Source organism: Anomaloglossus baeobatrachus, chromosome 5 (genome assembly GCF_048569485.1).
Source record: "Anomaloglossus baeobatrachus isolate aAnoBae1 chromosome 5, aAnoBae1.hap1, whole genome shotgun sequence".
Classification (NCBI taxonomy): Eukaryota; Metazoa; Chordata; class Amphibia; order Anura; family Aromobatidae; genus Anomaloglossus; species Anomaloglossus baeobatrachus.
The window spans coordinates 253,293,449-253,314,672 of record NC_134357.1 but is presented as its reverse complement, the minus strand read 5'-3'; the positions used below and the strand labels follow the sequence as shown (position 1 = coordinate 253,314,672).

Sequence of the window (21,224 nt, the reverse complement as noted above, 5' to 3'; positions counted from 1 at the left end):
CGGCGGACGGCCGCCTGTCTGTGCGTGCAGCCGGCCGCTTCTCTGTGCGGTCGGCCGGCGGCCTGTCTGTGCGGTCGGCCGGCGGCCTGTCTGTGCGGTCGGCCGGCGGCCTGTCTGTGCGGTCGGCCGGCGGCCTGTCTGTGCGGGCGGCCGGCCGCCTGTCTGTGAGGGCGGCCCGCCGCCTCATTGGGCGGGCGGCCGCTTCTCTGTGCGTGCGGCCGGCCGCCTCTCTGTTCCGGCGGACGACCGCCTGTCTGTGCGTGCAGCCGGCCGCTTCTCTGTGCGTGCGGCCCGCTGCCTGTCTGTGCGGTCGGCCGGCGGCCTGTCTGTGCGGTCGGCCGGCGGCCTGTCTGTGCGGGCGGCCGGCCGCCTGTCTGTGAGGGCGGCCCGCCGCCTCATTGGGCGGGCGGCCGCTTCTCTGTGCGTGCGGCCGGCCGCCTCTCTGTTCCGGCGGACGACCGCCTGTCTGTGCGTGCAGCCGGCCGCTTCTCTGTGCGGTCGGCCGGCGGCCTGTCTGTGCGGTCGGCCGGCGGCCTGTCTGTGCGGGCGGCCGGCCGCCTGTCTGTGAGGGCGGCCCGCCGCCTCATTGGGCGGGCGGCCGCTTCTCTGTGCGTGCAGCCGGCCGCCTCTCTGTTCCGGCGGACGACCGCCTGTCTGTGCGTGCAGCCGGCCGCTTCTCTGTGCGTGCGGCCCGCTGCCTGTCTGTGCGGTCGGCCGGCCGCCTGTCTGTGCGGGCGGCCCGCCGCCTGTCTGTGCGGGCGCCCCCCGCCGCCTGTCTGTGCGGGCGCCCCCCGCCGCCTGTCTGTGCGGGCGGCCCGCCGCCTCATTGTGCGGGCAGCCGGCCGCCTCTCTGTGCGGGCGGCTGGCCGCCTCTCTGTGCGGGCGGCCCGCCGCCTGTCTGTGAAGGCGGCCGGCCGCCTGTCTGTGAAGGCGACCGGCCGCCTCACTGTGCGGGCGACCGGCCGCCTCACTGTGGCTGCCTGCGTGTCCGTGCTGGAGGCCCGCCGGCTGCCTGCGTGTCCGTGCTGGAGGCCCGCCGGCTGCCTGCGTGTCCGTGCTGGAGGCCCGCCGGCTGCCTGCGTGTCCGTGCTGGAGGCCCGCCGGCTGCCTGCGTGTCCGTGCTGGAGGCCCGCCGGCTGCCTGCGTGTCCGTGCTGGAGGCCCGCCGGCTGCCTGCGTGTTTGTGCTGAATGGGTGTGGATGGGGAGTGGATATGGGCGTGACTGTGAAATGGGTGTGGTTAGGGGGCGTGGCCTAAAAATTTGCCGCGGCGCGCTATGCGCGCCGCAAACTTTGTCCCTCTTTTCCTTCTTTAAAAGTTGGGAGGTATGTAGATGTCACACATAACGAGATCACTGGTGGGATTGTTACTGCTTCACCAAAACTGTGACTCAGCAATGATCTCGTTAGCGATCTCGTTGTGTGTGACGGGGCCTTTAGTAAAAAATAATTACGGACACAAGATGAGAGTGCGACCTAGAGGCCCTCATACAAATTACATTAACAATGCCTGCACCCTTGGATAGTGACAGGTTCGAATAACAGTCTAATGTATATGAGGACCTTCTGACTGTCCCAAGAGATTATCTCGGGAGAAAGAAGGATCTGGCATGTTTAACTTCAGACTTGTTCTCTAAGAAATAAGTTGCCACCAAAGATGTCTGACAGAGGCTCTGACATACAGAACACAGGAGCATGGAAATGGCTGCCGACTTCTGCACTCCTCCAATATTTGGATGAGCACACGGAACTGCACTTGGATCCAGACAGGTCTGTGATTTGCGGAGATGACAGGCCTAAATTTTCATACACTCGTCTTCAGAGAGCCTAAATCTCATTCACTGCCTGAAGATAGTGGTAGCTTCCTAGCAAATTTACTCACGTGTTCACTACTATCTGATTCCCATGTTACTGACCTTGGCTTGTGTACAGACATTGTTCACTTGTTACTTTCTTGGATTGGTTTTCTTAAAGACAACCTGTCAAGTCAAGCTGCTCAAACCATGGACGGCGTGAATCAGAGCCAGGCTGCACCATTGCATCCTGGTATGTTTTTCTACAACATTTCAGAAAAAAGCTGTGATTGAAGAGTAGGTTGGGGTCCATAGGCAGTGACGAGACTATAACCAGATGAGTTTTCCCTGCACCTCACTAGTTGATTGACAGGTCTCTTTATATGTATGCACATGGGGGAAACCTGTCAATCAACTGAAGTAGTGCAGGAAGAAGTCAGTCAAAGTTGGCACCATTAGGCTGGTGTATCTCTATAATCAACGGCCTATCCCTATATAATGGTTAAATGTTTAGAACCAGGTATCCTAGACCCCTTTAATTCTTGTATATAATCTGTTTTTTTTCACAGGTTAATGACATATTCACTATAGGCTATTGGAATGTGCACACGCTCGTAAATAAAAACCGGGTCATGTCTGATGTGAATTCGATTTGTATAAAAAAAAAAATCTCTCATTCAAGTCAATAGGTCCATGAAAAAGCAGCTCATAGATGTTATCTGTGTTGTATCCTAGTGCTGTCCATTAGAAGCTTTGGAACCTTCATCATTTTTGCATACTAAAAAAAGAGTTGCTAAAATTATAGCAAAAAATGGACAAACAAAAATAACTGATGAAAATTAAAGACCTCTCATCAATATTGATTTGTTTTTCTTGACTACAAAACACTTATATGTAAAGAAAAGGTTCCTAAGAGAATGTGCACACCACATCCTTGTCTGGCGGGTACTCTCCACAACCCGCCTGAAAAAGCACAAAAGAAAAGCTAGAGATTGAACATAACTACTTTAGGTTTCTAAAATAGCAAAGTGATTGAAAGAAGTGACCAGACCATTGTTTAGGTGGCATATGTGTGGAAACCACTCACTATTTTATACATGGAATCACAGGAAAAAAAAAACCACTGACGGCAAAGTCAATGCAAAAGACGAACGAAAAAAGGCCATAGAAGATGAAAAAGGAAAAACATAGCCATTGTTTTCCTGAAAAATTCTTAGCTTGAAAAACTTGGCTGGTTCGTCCGCATTTAGAAGACAACAAGTGCACATATCCTTAGACACAAAATGTAGGCCCACCACCCACTTATAAAATATATGACCTGTGCCACCAGACCTCCACTGTTGTGTTCTGATCTGTCCAGCAATGAGATATTCTTTAAACAGAACCTGTTGTCAGGATTTCATATCCAAACTAATTGTATATATGTAAGTTCTTAATGCTGATTTAGGCTATGTGCACACTAAGCGTTTTTACCCGCAGATTTACTCGCGGTTTTGCTGCAGAAATTTCTTGAGAAATGTTTGAAATCTTTCTGCAGACATTTCCCAGCAAAACCTATGGGAAAAAAAATAGCTGTGCGTACGCTGCGTTTTTTTCTCAAGAAAATTCTTTGTGAAGATTTTCTTGAGAAAATTTCTTGAGAAAATGTGCATGTCATTTCTTTTCCATAGGTACCTGCGGTATACCCCCGGTATTTCACTCCATTCACTGTAATGTAATCGCGAAATTCCGGGGGTATACCGCAGGTAGCAAATGATAGTACATAAGGATAAGGCTGTGTGGCGCCCTAGGACCTGGTCGCCACAGCAGCATTGCCCTCCCAAAGGGTTAATGCTGAGCCTGGAGGTAATTGGGAGATCCATTGGCCAGCAGGTTTAACACCCAACACAGTTCTCCCTCCGGCCAGCAGGGGGAGCTCTGAACCTGGAATTCCAGGGAGCCTTCCTCTACCTGACCAGAGGGAGGAAGTGCAGCCAGTCTGTAGGGAGTAGTGGAAGTGAACAGACGCAGAGTGAGCTGTCCTGTGAATCTGGGGCCTAGAGCTGGAGCAGCTTGGCCCAGAGAAGCAGGAATAGCTGAGAGGCAGCAGAGAGACTCAGACATCGGAGTCTGTGGTTGCCAGGGTATAAAATCCGCCCCTGGTAGCCGAGTCCGAAGGGCAGGAGAGCTGCAAGCCCCTGGCCCAGAAACATCCAAGGTACAGCTGCAGCATCAGGGCCCGGTGTGGACTCCAGCGGAGAAGCACCAGAGAGAGGGTCTGCGCAGCCACCTACAGAAAGAAGGGACGTGCCATCGGTCCCAGCAGCAAAGAGGGCCATTGCTGGATTCAGAGAAGCAGGGTCCTATCATCACAAAGCAAAGTACAGGAGTAGGCCTCATACTCAGCTGGCCAGAAAGATCATCCCAAGTACTTCCAGGCCGACCGGATCCCCATCACCACCTGTAACGGTCTCCCAGGACTGGACTGTTCCCAGAGTAAAAGAGGAGAAGGTAAAGAGACTGTTGTTTGTGCCTGGTTCTTTCCTCGCCTGTCGGCCCTGCACCGTGTTAGCCACACAACACCATAGACTTCCACGGGCACCAACTGTATCCCGGGGCATCGCTCCACCTGTGGGGAGCAGTAACATCATAGCTGCCATAACATCACCCCGGAGTTCTCCCATAGCAGCGGCGGCTTAATAGCCGCATACCACAGGTGGCGTCACGAACATTAACTTCAACTCATCAGCCACATATTCAACTGACACCCACCAGGGCCACGGAGCCGGGCCCAGCCACCACTGACTACCACCGGACTAGTCCGGCCCGGCACCGGGTGTCCCCTAGCCCTGGGGTGGGCGAGTCAGCTGCACATCAAAGTTAGATAATAGTATAATGCTATAAGCATACCGAAAAACATTGAAGCATACAATGAAAAATGCCACTTGCTAACTTGAAAGTGTGAATAATGAAATGCATACCTGCCATGAATATTAGGAAAAAGGAGATATTTAGCAATTGCATTGATCAATGTAACTGAGCCCCAAAACCTCGTCAAGGTATATCTCTATATTGGGGTAGCAAATGATGTGCGGTATACCCCCGGTATAGCCGCGATTTACCTGCGGTAATGCTCATCGCTGCCTGCGGTTTTGCAGGAAGTGATGTCATTATGACAGAAGAGGAAGCGGAGCAGAGTAAACACACACATCACACTCCCTGGACGCCGCACAGAAGCACTTCCGTGTGACCTCCAGGTGCCCGTGCAGTCTGTGTCCCGCTCCGGCCCCGCGGCTGCCTGCCCTGCAGTGTGTCAGTGTCTGCCCGCAGTATCAGCAGCTTGTCACCCTGCAGCGCAGGCAGACACTGACACAAAACAGTGCGTGCAGCCGCAGGGATGACGAGCGCTGCTGTCAGGAGGTGAGATGAGATTATTACCTGCTGTGACGATCTCCTGCCTCCTGATGTCACTGCCGTCTATGCCCGCGGCCCGAGACTGTCACTGGCGGTGATGTCACGGGCTCTCGCGATACTGCTGAGAACGCGGCGGGCATAGAAGGCAGTGACAGCGCTGATGGCAGGACTGCAGGAGATCATCACAGCAGGTAATGATCTCATCTAACCTCCTGAACTCAGCGCTGGTCATGCCCTGCAGTGACCTGGGCTGACCTACTGATGTTAGCTCAGGTCACTGCATTACTCTCTCAGCCAATGGGGAACCTTCTGTTCTTCACTTACTGGGGCAGTGACTATGGTATGGATCGTCCTGGGACTCCCCCCCCTTATTGGATTACGCAGGACCCGGATTTGATTGTTCTTGTCAATAAATTGGTGAAAGAGGGAATGTGGGGAGTGTTTTTTCAAATAAAACTTTTTTGTTGTCTATTTTTTATTTCTTACTGACTGGGTTGGTGATGTCGGGTATGATAGACGCGTGACATCACTAACCCCAGGGCTTAATGCCAGGTGACATTACACATCTGGCATCCAACCCCATATATTACCCCGTTTGCCACCGCACCAGGGCATCGAGATGAGTTGGGGCGAAGCGCCAGGATTGGCAAGTCTAATAGATGCGCCACTTCTGGGGCGGCTGCAGCCTGCTATTTTTAGGCTGGGGAGTGTCCAATAACAGTGGACCTCCCTAGTCTGAGAATATCAGACCCCAGCTGTCCGCTTTACCTTGGCTGGTGATCCAATTTGGGGGGAACCCCACGTTTTTTGTTTTAAATTATTTATTTAATGTAAAATAACAGCGTGGGGTGCCCTCTGTTTTGGATTACCAGCCAAGGTGAAGCTGCCAGCTGTGGTCTGCAGCCGTCTGCTTTACCCTAGCTGGCTACAAAAGATGGGGGGACCTCACGTCATTTTTTTTTAGTTATTTATTTATTTTTTGACTAAATACAAGGCTAGGCAGTAGGCACCCTTTAGTGCCACATGAAAGTCACTAAAGGGTGCCAGCTTAGAATATGCAGGGGGTGGGACATTATATAGGTCTTTCTCATCTATCTATCTATCCATCTATCCATCTTTCCCTCTATCCATTATCTGTCTATCTATCGATTATCTATTAGCTATATTATTTATTGCAGTTCAGCATAAAAAAAAACACAGGGCCCAACCTGCGGCAAAACCGCGGCAAAAACGCATGCATTTTTCCCGCGGTTTTGGTGCAGTTTTTTACCGCAGGTGCGGTAATCTTCAACTCCCAGAAGTTTCTCAAGAAATTTTCTTGAGAAAAATCACTTTTCTAGTGCGCACATAGCCTTAAGCTATCTTGGCCATCTCCCTATTCCCTGCCCACTTCCAGTCCTCTATCTCTAACTGAGAGAACTGAGATGTTACTGAAACAAGAGTGACCTGTCAGGCAAAGATAAGAGGCTGGCAGTGGTGAGGGAATAGGGAGAGACAGATATAGGAGAGCTATAAGTGCAATAGCCACCTACTACACTTGACCTTCACTGACTAAGGCCTCTTTCACATGTCAGTATTTTGCATCAGTGTTTCATCAATATTTGACTGCCAAAACCAGGAGTGTCTCCAAAGCACAGAACAGGTGTCAGTCTTTCTATGATAGTTCTTCTCTGAAAGTTCCAATCCTGATTTTGGCATCCAAACACTGATGAAACACTGATGCAAAATACTGAAGTGTGAAAGAGGCCAAAGATACTGCAGATTATCAAACTTGGAGTTAATCAGTTTGGAAAAATGACAGTCATTTCTCCAAAGTGATCCAGGAGCCATTTTTCAACATGACCACAACATGCTCCTTGTGCAACTGTGAGTAGCGTGCATGGCCTAAATGTGCTACCCTGGCCTACAGCATCTCCAGACTTATCCCACATATGAGACGTCATTGGTCAGCAATTGCAAAGGGAGCCGCCAGCAGTGGATCTTGATGATTTATGTGTCCAACTGCATTCGGCATGGCAGAACATTCCTCAGGCAACCATTAATAACCTCATTGATCGCAGACAACATTTGCTTCGCCCGGGTTAATAACTGTTGTTAACAAAATAGAATGCATTAACAAAAAATTATTCTGCTCACAAAAACCACAGAACAAATAGATAGAAATGTAATTATTAAAAGGCAAAAACTAAGCTAATAGAAGCATTTCACAACATATATTTCAACACCACAGATATTCCACACAGATTTAACTAAATTGGCCACGTAATGTGCTCCGTCTGTCTCTTTCCCCGTCTGTCTCTTTCCCCATCTGTCTCTTTCCCCGTCTGTCTCTTTCCCCGTCTGTCTCTTTCCCCGTTTGTCTCTTTCCCCGTCTGCCTGTCTCTGTCTATCTCTCTGTTTCTTTCCCCATCTGTCTCTTTCTAGGTCTGTGTCTTTCCCCATCTATCTTTGTCTGCATGTCTGTCTGTCTCTTTCCAGGTCAGTCTCTTTCACTGTCTGTCTCTTTCACCGTCTGTCTCTTTCACCGTCTGTCTCTTTCACCGTCTGTCTCTTTCACCGTCTGTCTCTTTCACCGTCTGTCTCTTTCACCGTCTGTCTCTTTCACTGTCTGTCTCTGTCTCTCTGTCTCTCTCTCTGTCTGTCTCTCCACCGACATCTTATTACCTCACATACAAGCTTCTTATACTATGAATGTCTTTTGTTCCTATATCAACCAATCACAGCTCCTACTGATAACCTGTAGTTCCAGGCTCCATTTACTTTAATGGAGCCATGTTTTTTGTAGAGTAACTGTAAAGCACAGGGTTACATTTTCCTGTCAAAACATAGTCTACGATGTTCCCTGGGTCACATGAGGTATCTGTGCAAAATTTTGTGATTGTAAATGCGACGGTGCGGATACACTTTTCATTTCACTTTTTCCCCATTATGTAAATAGAGGCAAAATTGATTGGTAAATTGGAATGCGCGGGGTTAAAATTTCGCCTCACAACATAGCATATGACGCCCTCGGGGTCCAGAAGTGTTAGTGTGCAAAACTTTGTGGCTGTAGCTGCAACGGTGCAGATGCCAATCCCGGACATAAACACACACACACACACACACACACACACACACACACACACATACATACATACATACATACACACATTCAGCTTTATTATATTATATATATATATATATATATATATATATATATATATATATATACAGTTAGGTCCAGAAATATTTGGACAGTGACACAATTTTCGCGAGTTGGGCTCTGCATGCCACCACATTGGATTTGAAATGAAACCTCTACAACAGAATTCAAGTGCAGATTGTAACGTTTAATTTGAAGGTTTGAACAAAAATATCTGATAGAAATTGTAGGAATTGTACACATTTCTTTACAAACACTCCACATTTTAGGAGGTCAAAAGTAATTGGACAAATAAACCAAACCCAAACAAAATATTTTTATTTTCAATATTTTGTTGCGAATCCTTTGGAGTCAATCACTGCCTTAAGTCTGGAACCCATGGACATCACCAAACACTGGGTTTCCTCCTTCTTAATGCTTTGCCAGGCCTTTACAGCCGCAGCCTTCAGGTCTTGCTTGTTTGTGGGTCTTTCCGTCTTAAGTCTGGATTTGAGCAGGTGATATGCATGTTCAATTGGGTTAAGATCTGGTGATTGACTTGGCCATTGCAGAATGTTCCACTTTTTTGCACTCATGAACTCCTGGGTAGCTTTGGCTGTATGCTTGGGGTCATTGTCCATCTGTACTATGAAGCGCCGTCCGATCAACTTTGCGGCATTTGGCTGAATCTGGGCTGAAAGTATATCCCGGTACACTTCAGAATTCATCCGGCTACTCTTGTCTGCTGTTATGTCATCAATAAACACAAGTGACCCAGTGCCATTGAAAGCCATGCATGCCCATGCCATCACGTTGCCTCCACCATGTTTTACAGAGGATGTGGTGTGCCTTGGATCATGTGCCGTTCCCTTTCTTCTCCAAACTTTTTTCTTCCCATCATTCTGGTACAGGTTGATCTTTGTCTCATCTGTCCATAGAATACTTTTCCAGAACTGAGCTGGCTTCATGAGGTGTTTTTCAGCAAATTTAACTCTGGCCTGTCTATTTTTGGAATTGATGAATGGTTTGCATCTAGATGTGAACCCTTTGTATTTACTTTCATGGAGTCTTCTCTTTACTGTTGACTTAGAGACAGGTACACCTACTTCACTGAGAGTGTTCTGGACTTCAGTTGATGTTGTGAACGGGTTCTTCTTCACCAAAGAAAGTATGCGGCGATCATCCACCACTGTTGTCATCCGTGGACGCCCAGGCCTTTTTGAGTTCCCAAGCTCACCAGTCAATTCCTTTTTTCTCAGAATGTACCCGACTGTTGATTTTGCTACTCCAAGCATGTCTGGTATCTCTCTGATGGATTTTTTCTTTTTTTTCAGCCTCAGGATGTTCTGCTTCACCTCAATTGAGAGTTCCTTAGACCGCATGTTGTCTGGTCACAGCAACAGCTTCCAAATGCAAAACCACACAACTGTAATCAACCCCAGACCTTTTAACTACTTCATTGATTACAGGTTAACGAGGGAGACGCCTTCAGAGTTAATTGCAGCCCTTAGAGTCCCTTGTCCAATTACTTTTGGTCCCTTGAAAAAGAGGAGGCTATGCATTACAGAGCTATGATTCCTAAACCCTTTCTCCGATTTGGATGTGAAAACTCTCATATTGCAGCTGGGAGTGTGCACTTTCAGCCCATATTATATATATAATTGTATTTCTGAACATGTTTTTGTAAACAGCTAAAATAACAAAACTTGTGTCACTGTCCAAATATTTCTGGACCTAACTGTATATATATATATATATATATATATATATGGTACACACTACTCATAAAAGTTAGTGATATTAGGATGATCCTAAAATGCCCTCTAACCTTTTCAGGTGAACTTATTGTGACCTTCTCTAAACTTTTGAACGCACATGTCTCCGGAAGTTCAATGTTTTAGTAGTTTTTGCACAACTTGTTGTTCTCTAACAAGGAGCTTAATGCCAAAGCTCACAACAGGTGTTTGATCCATGAATCGCCCAATAAATTTCAGTATTCCATTAGAACTGGTATTTAAACAGTCCTCCTCATCATGCTGTTCACATTTTGACAGTATTATGAAAACCTAACAACTGATTAACAATACCTCGCCATTTTGAGGCTTCAAGCAGGATGTTCTCAGACAGAAGTGGCCACTGAGCTTAGAACATCAGAGTGTCATCAGCAGGTTGCAACTTAGATACAGAGAGATTGGAAAAGTCACAGAAATGCATAGAAGTGGTCGTCCTTTGGCCGCATCACACACTGACGACCGTTACATTGTGAACAATGCGCTTCAGAACCGGATGATGAATGCCACTAGACTCCAGGCACATTTAAAAAAGGTGAGAGGCACCCAAGTGTCACATCAGACCAATCAAAACTGTATACATCAGTGTTTGTCTACGACCTGCAAAAGTACCTGACCACACCACCAGGCACACGAATCATCATCTTGCTTGACGAGGGACCAGTAGGCCTCAGTGCGGTTCACAGAAGAAAGATAATTCAGGCTGAGTAGAAATTATGTCCATTAGTGATGTTGGAGACGTCAAGGAGAGCACTATGTTTCAGCCACTGTTGTCACTAGATGAGCCTTTGGTGGTGATGGTCTTACAGTCTAGTCAATACAGAACTTCCCTAAAACTTTGTGAATGGTACAGTGACAAGCCCCTACTGCTTGAATAACATCACTAATCCAGTTATTGTGCCTCTGCATGAACAACACAGGGCTAATTTCATCTACATGGATGAGACCGCTCCAGCTCATCAAGATCGCATCATTAGGGAATGACTGCTGGAAACTGGGGTACCTCAAATGGAGTGGCCTACACTTTCTCCAGACCTGAATCCCATAGAAAACCTATGGGATCAGCTGAGTTGCTGTGAAGAGGTTCGTAACTCTGTACCCCAGAACCTCAATGATCTGAGTGCCGCCCTTCAAGAAGAGTTGGATGTCATCCCTCAGCAGACAATAACTCTACTTGTGAACAGTATGAGTTGTCGTTGTTAAGCTGTAATTGATGCTTAAGCCCAGTTATTGAGACACTGACATTTTGGGGGGTATTGTTGTTGTTGGCTTTTGATTGAATAAATAGTTTTAGATGAGGAAAGCACTATGTTCCTACTTAAAGGGCTATTCCCATCTCCATGATCCTATCCCAATATGCAGTAGGTGCAATAATAATATTAGCAAATACCTCTAATTAGGAGTGCAGTATAGTTCTTCTGATTCACTAAGTCACTTACCTCATGTGTAGGGCATTGCAGGACCTTAGGTTGTGACCACAAGCAACTAACTGTGACTATATACATGGTTGTATATATGGATACCTAAGGTCCTGTAATGCCCTGATCATGAGGTAAGCGACTTAGTGAATCAGAAGAACTATACTGCATTCCTAATTGGAGGTATTATTATTATTATTATTATTACACCTACTACATATTGCGATAAGATCTTGGAGATGGGAATAACCTTTTAAATGCCCTAATTTCATGATATAAGACTGTACCACAAACATTTTACATACATTTCATCTGAAAACCAAATTTCCCTAACATTTTGTGAGTAGTGTATATATACACATACACTCTGTGCAACACCATAATTCCATCTATGAACATAGGAAATAGCTTACAGTAAACTCTCTCTAAGTAATCTTCACACTGGTTGTAAATTGATGTAAGGTGAAGATACATTTCCCAGGTGTGTCGAGGGTATATATTGTATAGGATTTATTCAGTTTTGATACAGTTGTGAACTACTATCTGGGCAGGGTGACATAAGTTCACCCCTTGTAAATTATACGAAAAATATGCATATGTGTGATATGTGCACATGTTCTCTCTAGCTTCAAAGGTATAGAAATTCATGTTACTACATGCTTATGTTGTGGAAGACACTACAATGCTGAGAGTTGATTCATACACTGATTGCTGAATATTTATACATACACTAGAAGGTGACCCGATTCTATGCATCGGGTATTCTAGAATTTACGTATTGTGTAGTTAATGTATGATTTTTGTTATATATATAGATGTTGTTGTGTGTAGTTGCCAGTGTTTGTGTAGGGCGCTGCAAATGTTCTGGGTGTTGTCTGGGTGTGGGGTGGGGGGGGGTGAGAGAGGTGTTGTTTGTGTGTTGCGTTGTTTGTGGAGCGCTGTGTGTCTGCACCGTTGTGTGTGTGTTGCGCGGTTTGTGTGGGTGTGGAGTGCGTGTGTGTGTTTTGGGGGGAGGTATGTTTTGTGCAGTGTGTGTGTTGTGCGGTATGTGCGTATATTTGTGTGTGCCGCGGTGTTTGTGTGTTGGGTGTTGTGTGTGTGCGGCGTTGTCTGTGTGTGTGGGTGTCTGTGTAGGGCAGTGTTTGTGGTTCCCAGTGTGTGTGTGGTGTGTTGTGCGGTGCGTGCGTGGCGGTGTGTGTGTGTGTTTTGGGGGGAGGTGTGACCAACCCATCCTGCTCCATCCCCCATGCTGCGCACCCCCCATCGTGCTCCATCCCCCATGCTGCGCATCCCCCATCGTGCTCCATCCCCCATGCTGCGCACCCCCCATCGTGCTCCATCCCCCATGCTGCGCACCCCCCCATCGTGCTCCATCCCCCATGCTGCGCACCCCCCATCGTGCTCCATCCCCCCATTCTGGGCACCCCCCATCGTGCTCCATCCCCCACGCTGCACCCCCCATCGTGCTCCATCCCCCACGCTGCACCCCCCCATCGTGCTCCATCCCCCATGCTGCACTCCCCATCGTGCTCCATCTCCCATGCTATGCACCCCCCATCGTGCTGCACACCCCCATCGTGTTTCATCCCCCCATTCTGGGCACCCCCCCATCGTGGTCCACCCCCCATGCTGCACCCCCCATCGTGGTCCACCCCCCATGCTGCACCCCCCATCGTGCTCCATCCCCCATGTTGCACTCCCCATCGTGCTCCATCCCCCATGCTGCGAACCCCTCAAAGAGGAGTATAATAGGAGGAGTATAATGGGAGTAGTCCTGGGGAAAGAGGAGTATAATGGGAGGAGTAGTCCTGGGGGGTGGTGTACAGGTGCCCAACGTGTGCGGGGGCGTGGCCTCGTGGGCATCGCGTGCTGGGGCGTGGCCTAGCAGGCATCACGTGCGGGGGCGTGGCCTAGCGGGCAGCGCGTGCGGGGGCGTGGCCTAGCGGGCATCGCGTGCGGGGGCGGGGCCTAGCGGGTATCGCGTGCAGGGGGCGGGGCCTAGCGGGCATCGCGTGCGGGGGCGGGCCTGGCCAAACGGTTAATCCATGTGGGGGGCGGGGCCAGCGGGCATCGCGTGCGGGGGGCATGGCCTAGCGGGCATCGCGTGCGGGGGCGGGCCTGGCCAAACGGTTAATCCATGCGGGGGGCGGGGCCAGCGGGCATCGCGTGCGGGGGGCGTGGCCTAGCGGGCATCGCGTGCGGGGGCGGGCCTGGCCAAACGGTTAATCCATGCGGGGTGCGGGGCCGAGCCGAGCGGCCAATCCATGTGGAGGGGCCCAGCGGCCAATCCGACGGTTGTCACTACTTGGCTAGTCCAGGGCGTCACAACTACACCTGTAATATACTACATCACTACACTCCTATATACTACACCTGTAATATACATCACTACACTCCTATATACTGCACCTGTAATATACTACATCACTACACTCCTATATACTACACCTGTAATATACTACATCACTACACTCCTATATACTACACCTGTAATATACTACACCACTATATACACAACACCATATACTACACCTGTAAAACTACACTACTACACCCCCAGTATTAGTCACCAGTCCACCCCTCCCCCATTGTCCCCTCCTCAGCTTATTAGTCACTACTTACCTCTCCCTTGTTATTGTCCCTGTCCTCAGGCACCTCTGTACAGGCCCCCCGCTGAGCTGCTCCTTCTCTTGTATGGACCTTGGCTGCACTGATGCTCTTCTCCGAGGGGTCCCCGCCGCTGCTTCTCTTCAGGCTGTGCTGCTCTTATCCTGCAGGCTGGGCGGGAACTTTTGAAATCACACACGCAGCGCAGTACTTACAACGTCAGAGCGTGCGTGTGTCACAGAGAAAGTGCCGGCAGGGAACAGAGGAGAGACTCCTGAGTTCCGATGCCTGCACTGACTGTGCGGAGCTGCAGGATCTCTCCCTGCCTGGCACGCTGCAGCCCGGCTCCACTGCATCGGCTGAATATGGGCGGGCCGGTCACAGAGAGTAGGCGGGCCGGATGTGGCCCGCGGGCCGCCCCTTGCCCAGGTCTGATCTAGACAGAGCTTCTTGTCACACTTTGCAGTGCGGCGGGACCCCACTGTTGAAGCCAGAACAGTGCGAGCAGGTTGTGGGTTGGATGGAAGATAATCTTTCCAGTTTGTTTCCCAGCACCACCCTGTCTTCACAGGGTCCAGTCTCCCTAGCCAAGAGTCTGGAGCACATAATCCCAACCCTGATCCTTCTTTTCTACTCCATGGTGAGATCAGGAGACAAGTGACCTCACACTTGGAAACACCAAGGAGTGTTTTACCTTTACATTTATGGCTTCTTCTGGCCTCTCACCGTACACAATTTCAAAAGGGACATGAGGAAATCATAAGTGGTGATACCCAAATATTTGAGCAGCCATGGTCAGAAGAAGCCAACAGTGGGGAACGGCAATTACTGTGGCAAGCGGTGGATGATGATGGTTAACACAGTTGCGAAAAAGTCATGTTGCGTCAACAAGTCACGAGGAGGACCAGAGTGTTGAAATGGAAGAGCAGGTGGTGGATGATGAAGTCACTGACCCAGCCTAGCAAGGTGGCATGCAGAGCGAGCACAGCAGAGTAGAGGAGTGGGGATTCACTGCACCACAACAGGCAGAAAGAACCAGTGAGATGGCCAGAGGGAGAAGAAAAGCTACAGTTCCGGCGGAGAGCACCCACACGCAGCCAGATCCAAGGCCAAGGGTTACATATTCCACAGTCTGGTGCTTTTTTATGGAAAGTGCAAAAAACAAGAACACCTGTGTCGTAACAAGCTACCAGCCAGACAACCACTAGCATGCACAGGCACATGTCATCCAAGCACCTAACTAGGTGGGCCAAAGGCCTGGGTCTACAATCAGTGTCTGCATCTCATGTCACTGCTTCTTCCTCTGTGTTATGTGCTGGGCAATTCCCTGTCCCGGATGCAGACATAGATGCCTGCTGCCCTGCACTTGTCATTCCACATTCACAACCACCATCAGTAACCATGTCCACGTCCTTGTACCAGCTAAGATTTCAGCTGTCTCTCAGGTATCTCAGGTATTGGAATGCAAAAGGAAATAACCAGCCACCCTAAAATAGGTCTAAACACTAAACATCCACATTGGTTGGCCTGGAAATGTTGTAGTTAAGGTTTGTAGACACTGAAGCTTTCCGTAACCTGATGGCAATGGACATCTCTTGGTATTCGGTCCCAAGATGCTACTATTTCTTTGGGTGTGCTATCCATGCCTTATACAACACTGGCTGCAGAAGTCAGAGTTCTTTGGACAACCAAGGAGTAGAGAGGAGCGAAACACACAGCATAGCCAATAGATGCAGAACATTATCAAAGGTCTGGGATAGTTTCATTAAAGTAAGGGTGTCGTGGTTTTTTATTTTTGTATTAATAATAGTGATTATGAAATCAAGTATTTTTAATACAAAATTAAAATCACTGCTTATTTAGTTTTTATTTAATTCTAATTTTACTGAAGGCACTGGGGGCTGCCATGTTGGATTTGGTGTCTGTAACGACAGTTTCTCACCTCCTTTATGGCAGCCCCCTGGGCATAGACTCTGATAGTCAGGCTCCGACCCCATTTAGTAACATTAGAGTAGGCGTCTGCTGTGACCTGGACCCGCCCCCTGGGCTGTCCAGATCACAGCAGAGAGAGGAGATCAGCACCATCATTGTGGAGCTCACAGCGTATGCTGTTTGCTCCACTTTACCCCTGTCAACCGCCAGGATGTGTGAGTACGGGGCGTCGGGCTGCCTCCCCTCCCCCTGCCATTACTGTCTCCAATGACACTTCCTCCCCCCGCTCTCCCCATCCCCACTCCTTTCCCCACCGCTGCCGGCGTGCATCTGCTGAGCTGTGTATCTAATCCTGTCCTGTGTGATACTGTCTGCTGAGCTGTGTATCTACACTTATCCTGTGTGATACCGTCTGCTGAGCTGTGTATCTAATCCTATCCTGTGTGTTACCGTCTGCTGAGCTGTGTATCTAATCCTATCCTGTGTGTTACCGTCTGCTGAGCTGTGTATCTAATCCTATCCTGTGTGATACCGTCTGCTGAGCTGTGTATCTAATCTTATCCTGTGTGATACCATCTGCTGAGCTGTGTATCTAATCCTATCCTGTGTGTTACCGTCTGCTGAGCTGTGTATCTAATCCTATCCTGTGTGATACCGTCTGCTGAGCTGTGTATCTAATCTTATCCTGTGTGATACTGTCTGCTGAGCTGTGTATCTAATCTTATCCTGTGTGATACCGTCTGCTGAGCTGTTTATCTAATCCTGTTCTGTGTGATACCCTCTGCTGAGCTGTGTATCTAATCCTATCCTGTGTGATACCGTCTGCTGAGCTGTGTATCTAATCTTATCCTGTGTGATACTGTCTGCTGAGCTGTGTATCTAATCTTATCCTGTGTGATACCGTCTGCTGAGCTGTTTATCTAATCCTGTTCTGTGTGATACCCTCTGCTGAGCTGTGTATCTAAAGGCCCCGTCACACTAAGCAACATCGCTAGCAACATCGCTGCTAACGAACAACTTTTGTGACGTAACAGCGATGTTGCTAGCGATGTTGCTTAGTGTGACATCCAGCAACAACCTGGCCCCTGCTGTGAGGTCGTTGGTTGTTGCTGAATGTCCTGGGCCATTTTTTAGTTGTTGCTGTCCCGCTGTGAAGCACAGATCGCTGTGTGTGACAGCGAGACAGCAACAACTAAATGTGCAGGCAGCAGGAGCCGGCTTCTGCGGAGGCTGGTAACCAATGTAAACATCGGGTAACCAAGAAGCCCTGTCCTTGGTTACCCGATATTTACCTTCGTTACCAGCCTCCTCCGCTCTCACTGTCAGTGCCGGCTCCTGCTCTGTGCACATGTAGCTGCAGCACACATCGGGTAATTAACCCGATGTGTGCTGTAACTAGGAGAGCAAGGAGCCAGCGCTAAGCATTGTGCGCTGCTCCCTGCTCTGTGCACATGTAGCTGCAGCACACATCGGGTAATTAACCCGATGTGTGCTGTAACTAGGAGAGCAAGGAGCCAGCGCTAAGCATTGTGCGCTGCTCCCTGCTCTGTGCACATGTAGCTGCAGCACACATCGGGTAATTAACCCGATGTGTGCTGTAACTAGGAGAGCAGGGAGCCAGCGCTAAGCGGTGTGCGCTGCTCCCTGCTCTTTGCACGTGTAGCTGCGTGCACTGGTAACCAAGGTAAATATCGGGTTGGTTACCCGATATTTACCTTAGTTACCAAGCGCAGCATCTTCCACGCCGCGCTGCTGGCTGGGGGCTGGTCACTGGTTGCTGGTGAGCTCACCAGCAACTCGTGTAGCCACGCTCCAGCGATCCCTGCCAGGTCAGGTTGCTGGTGGGATCGCTGGAGCGTCGCAGTGTGACATCTCACCAGCAACCTCCTAGCAACTTACCAGCGATCCCTATCAGGTTTGATCGTTGTTGGGATCGCTGGTAAGTTGTTTAGTGTGACTGGGCCTTAATGCTGTCCTTGGTGACACTTTAGACATTTCTGGTCACCAGCAAAATGGCTCCGCACTGTGATCCTAAATTCCATTATCTGTTATCCCTTGGAAACACCCAGATTGGGAGGGGGAGGTGACATCACACAGGAGAGCAGATTCTGCCCACTTTAATGCAGCTGTAATCCAGGCTATTTCTACAGTGGGATTTCTGTGGGATTTCAGCAGCTGCTCCCCCTAGTGTTAAACAGTGGAAAATATCAAACTTTAATTATTTTTGTATTTTGCTCAATTAAAAACAAATAATATCTTAACAAAACATTAAAACTTTACATTTTTTCAATTATTGAAATTTTTTTTTTTGGACGACACCTTCTCTTTAAGCCCTCCCATTGCCCAGGCGCTGATGCGCAAGTTTTCAGTGCCCCAGGAGGCATAATAACAGATAGGCGCATCCGCTTGTCAACTGAAAATGGTGACAGGCTGACTCTTATCAAAATTAACAAAGTGTGGATTAGCTCAGAATTCTCAACCCCAACGACTGACAGCAGCTGAAGCAGCTAAGGACAATTGTAATGTTCCATTTACTGCAGCATAACCATGCACCGCTCCCCTCCCAAACAAAAGTATACAGTCCTTCTTTTCCTCTTTTTTGTGTCATCCTCCTCCTCCACCATATCAGCAGGGTTATGATTCAACCGTCGCACTATATTTTTCAAGGGTGTGCATGATTCCTTAATACATCATTTTTAGAGGCCCACCATATATATACAGTGGAACCTTGGATTAAGGGTAACTTGATTTGAGAGCGTTTTGCAAGACAAGCAAGGATTTTTACAAATTTGTAACTTGGTTTAAGAGCAATGATTTGCAGTAAGAGCAAATACTCCCCATGCAAACTTCCAGTTCTGTCCTCTCACTACGCTCTTAACCGCCCTGGAGGCAACTTTCTGTACATATGTACTGTATACTATAGACAGTATACCATTGTACTGTATATACTATATAGCATGTCTATCAAATTGCATTTGTGGTTACAGTGTTGTCCTTTTTTCTGCTAACCAGTATAGCACATTGCTTGTATTGTAATCTGCCCCTGCGGTATTCCTATCCCACATTTGGCTTAGTTCTGCCATTATTTTGGGGAGAATAAATCTGGGTGTATTTTTTTGTGTACTGTACTAGAATAAAGCTTGTCATATTTATACATTATTTTTTCTCTCTGTAGTGCATCGCACACAAACAATTCTACTGTAAGCGAACGAGCAGTTTAATTTGTTTTACATGTTTTTTACTGTACTGTGCAGTATTTTATATTAGTGTACTGTAATGATTTTATATGAATACAGCACATTATTTTGTATTACTGAAATAAGTTTGTATAAATACAGTAAATATTTTTGGGTTGTGGAATGAATTGTCTGTGTTTCCATTATTTCCTATGGGAAAATTCGCTTTGATGTAAGAGTAACTTGGTTTAAGAGCACAATCCTGGAGCGAATTTTGCTCGTAATCCAAGCTTCCACTGTATATATGTACTGTATGCCCCATGGGTAAGTTTTTTTTTACCGCTTGCACTAGCGTGCATTAGCTTTAGGGTATGGGTGCATGCTGCATATTAGGTGCAGAAGTTTTCTGTGCTAAAAAAACTCACCTTGTGACATAAAGCCGCAGGCATTTTTGGTGCATTTTTTGGTCCGTTTTTGCACCATGCAGTTTTTTAGTTAAATCATTGGCAGGAATGGCTGAAAAACGTAGGAAAACAATGCACCAACAATTGACATGCTGCTTCTTTTTTCTGCACCCAAAACGTCAAGGAAAGAAGAAGAATTTGCATTGACTTTGCTGAGATGAGGATAGATATGCAGATTTGGGCAACAATGTGCATGATAATTTGCACCAAATCTGCAACAAAAAACCCAGCGTGCGCACACAGCCTTACCTGTGTAGAAGTTCCACTCCTTGCAAATGGTAAAAAAAATATTTTCTGAAACCCTACTCTATGCCTCTTCCAGGGTGTATTGGCGTGCCTCCTTCTAATTTGCCAGTACTTGAATATACTGCATCAGCTTTACCAGTCCCACTCCTTAATAATTGGAAATAAATATTATCTGAGGCTCTCCTCTACATCTCTTACAGGGTATATCGGTGTGCCTCCTAATTTTTGGCAGCCCTTGCACTTAGTATAAACTTTATGAGTAGGCTTTATTACTGTAGGGCTAGCTGCTGGAAAAGGAATAGTTTACCATTAGAGGCATATAGGCAAGGTTTCTTTCTGTACCATCCTGGGAGGGTCTGTTGGAAAAATGCTCAAGTTTCCCATTGACTTCCATTATACTCATTATTCAAGACGAGCACCCGAGCAGTCCAATTTTATCAATTTAAGTACCGAGCACCCGAGCATTTTAGTGCCCACCCATCACTATATGCCACATTCAGGCATTCAGTATTTGATCAGTATTTCGCATCCATATATGTATTCCAAAACCAGGAGTGGAACAATCAGAGGAAAAGTATAATAGAAACACGGGCACCACGTCTATATTGCTCACCCAAACCTTGTTTTGGCTACTGATATAAAATACTGCCCAAATACTGAACGTGTGAACGTAGTATTACCTTGCATGTCATAGATTCCCATGTCATTATGGTACAAGGAAAGCAGGAGTTGTTCCATACATGGACAATTTGTAACTCTGGTGGCTTCTTATGTGACACAAGGGCCTGGGATTGACTGAAGCTTCTGCTACATATACCTGCGCTCATGGTTTCATAAAAGAGCATAACACTAATTCTTGTAACATCGACATTTTGCTGGTTGTATGAAGGCTATTTTTCAGTACGTAAGTCTCAGAGTAGTGGTTATACTGTGATGACATAAAGGCATTCTGCTCGGTTACTAAATGTGCTCCACTGTGTTTCATCTCCGACGTTCTTCACCTACACGGTATCCTCTTTGCCTGTTTCCCACCATACATAATAATGTGTTATTCACAATGATGGCAAGTCACCAGACCACCAGTGGTCAACTACGACATGTGCTGTGCCAACTGAGGAAATTTCAAAAGTATTTAGCTTATTAAGTGGTGTTACTGAAAACATAGCAACTCCAAGTCACTTGGTTGTCAAAATTAGGCTGGGGCTACCCAGCGTCACTGCTACATGAATGGAGTTGCATTGTGACCCAAGGGTCCAGTGAATGCAACAATAAAGTGCAATCGTGT

At 47.7% G+C, this 21,224-nt stretch overlaps 1 protein-coding gene across 1 annotated transcript in view; it reads right to left on the bottom strand.

Moving 5' to 3' along the window:
• The window catches only part of TNKS1BP1 (tankyrase 1 binding protein 1), a 128,196-nt gene that overhangs the window by 32,001 nt on the left and 74,971 nt on the right, over positions 1 to 21,224 (bottom strand). The window lies entirely within an intron of this gene.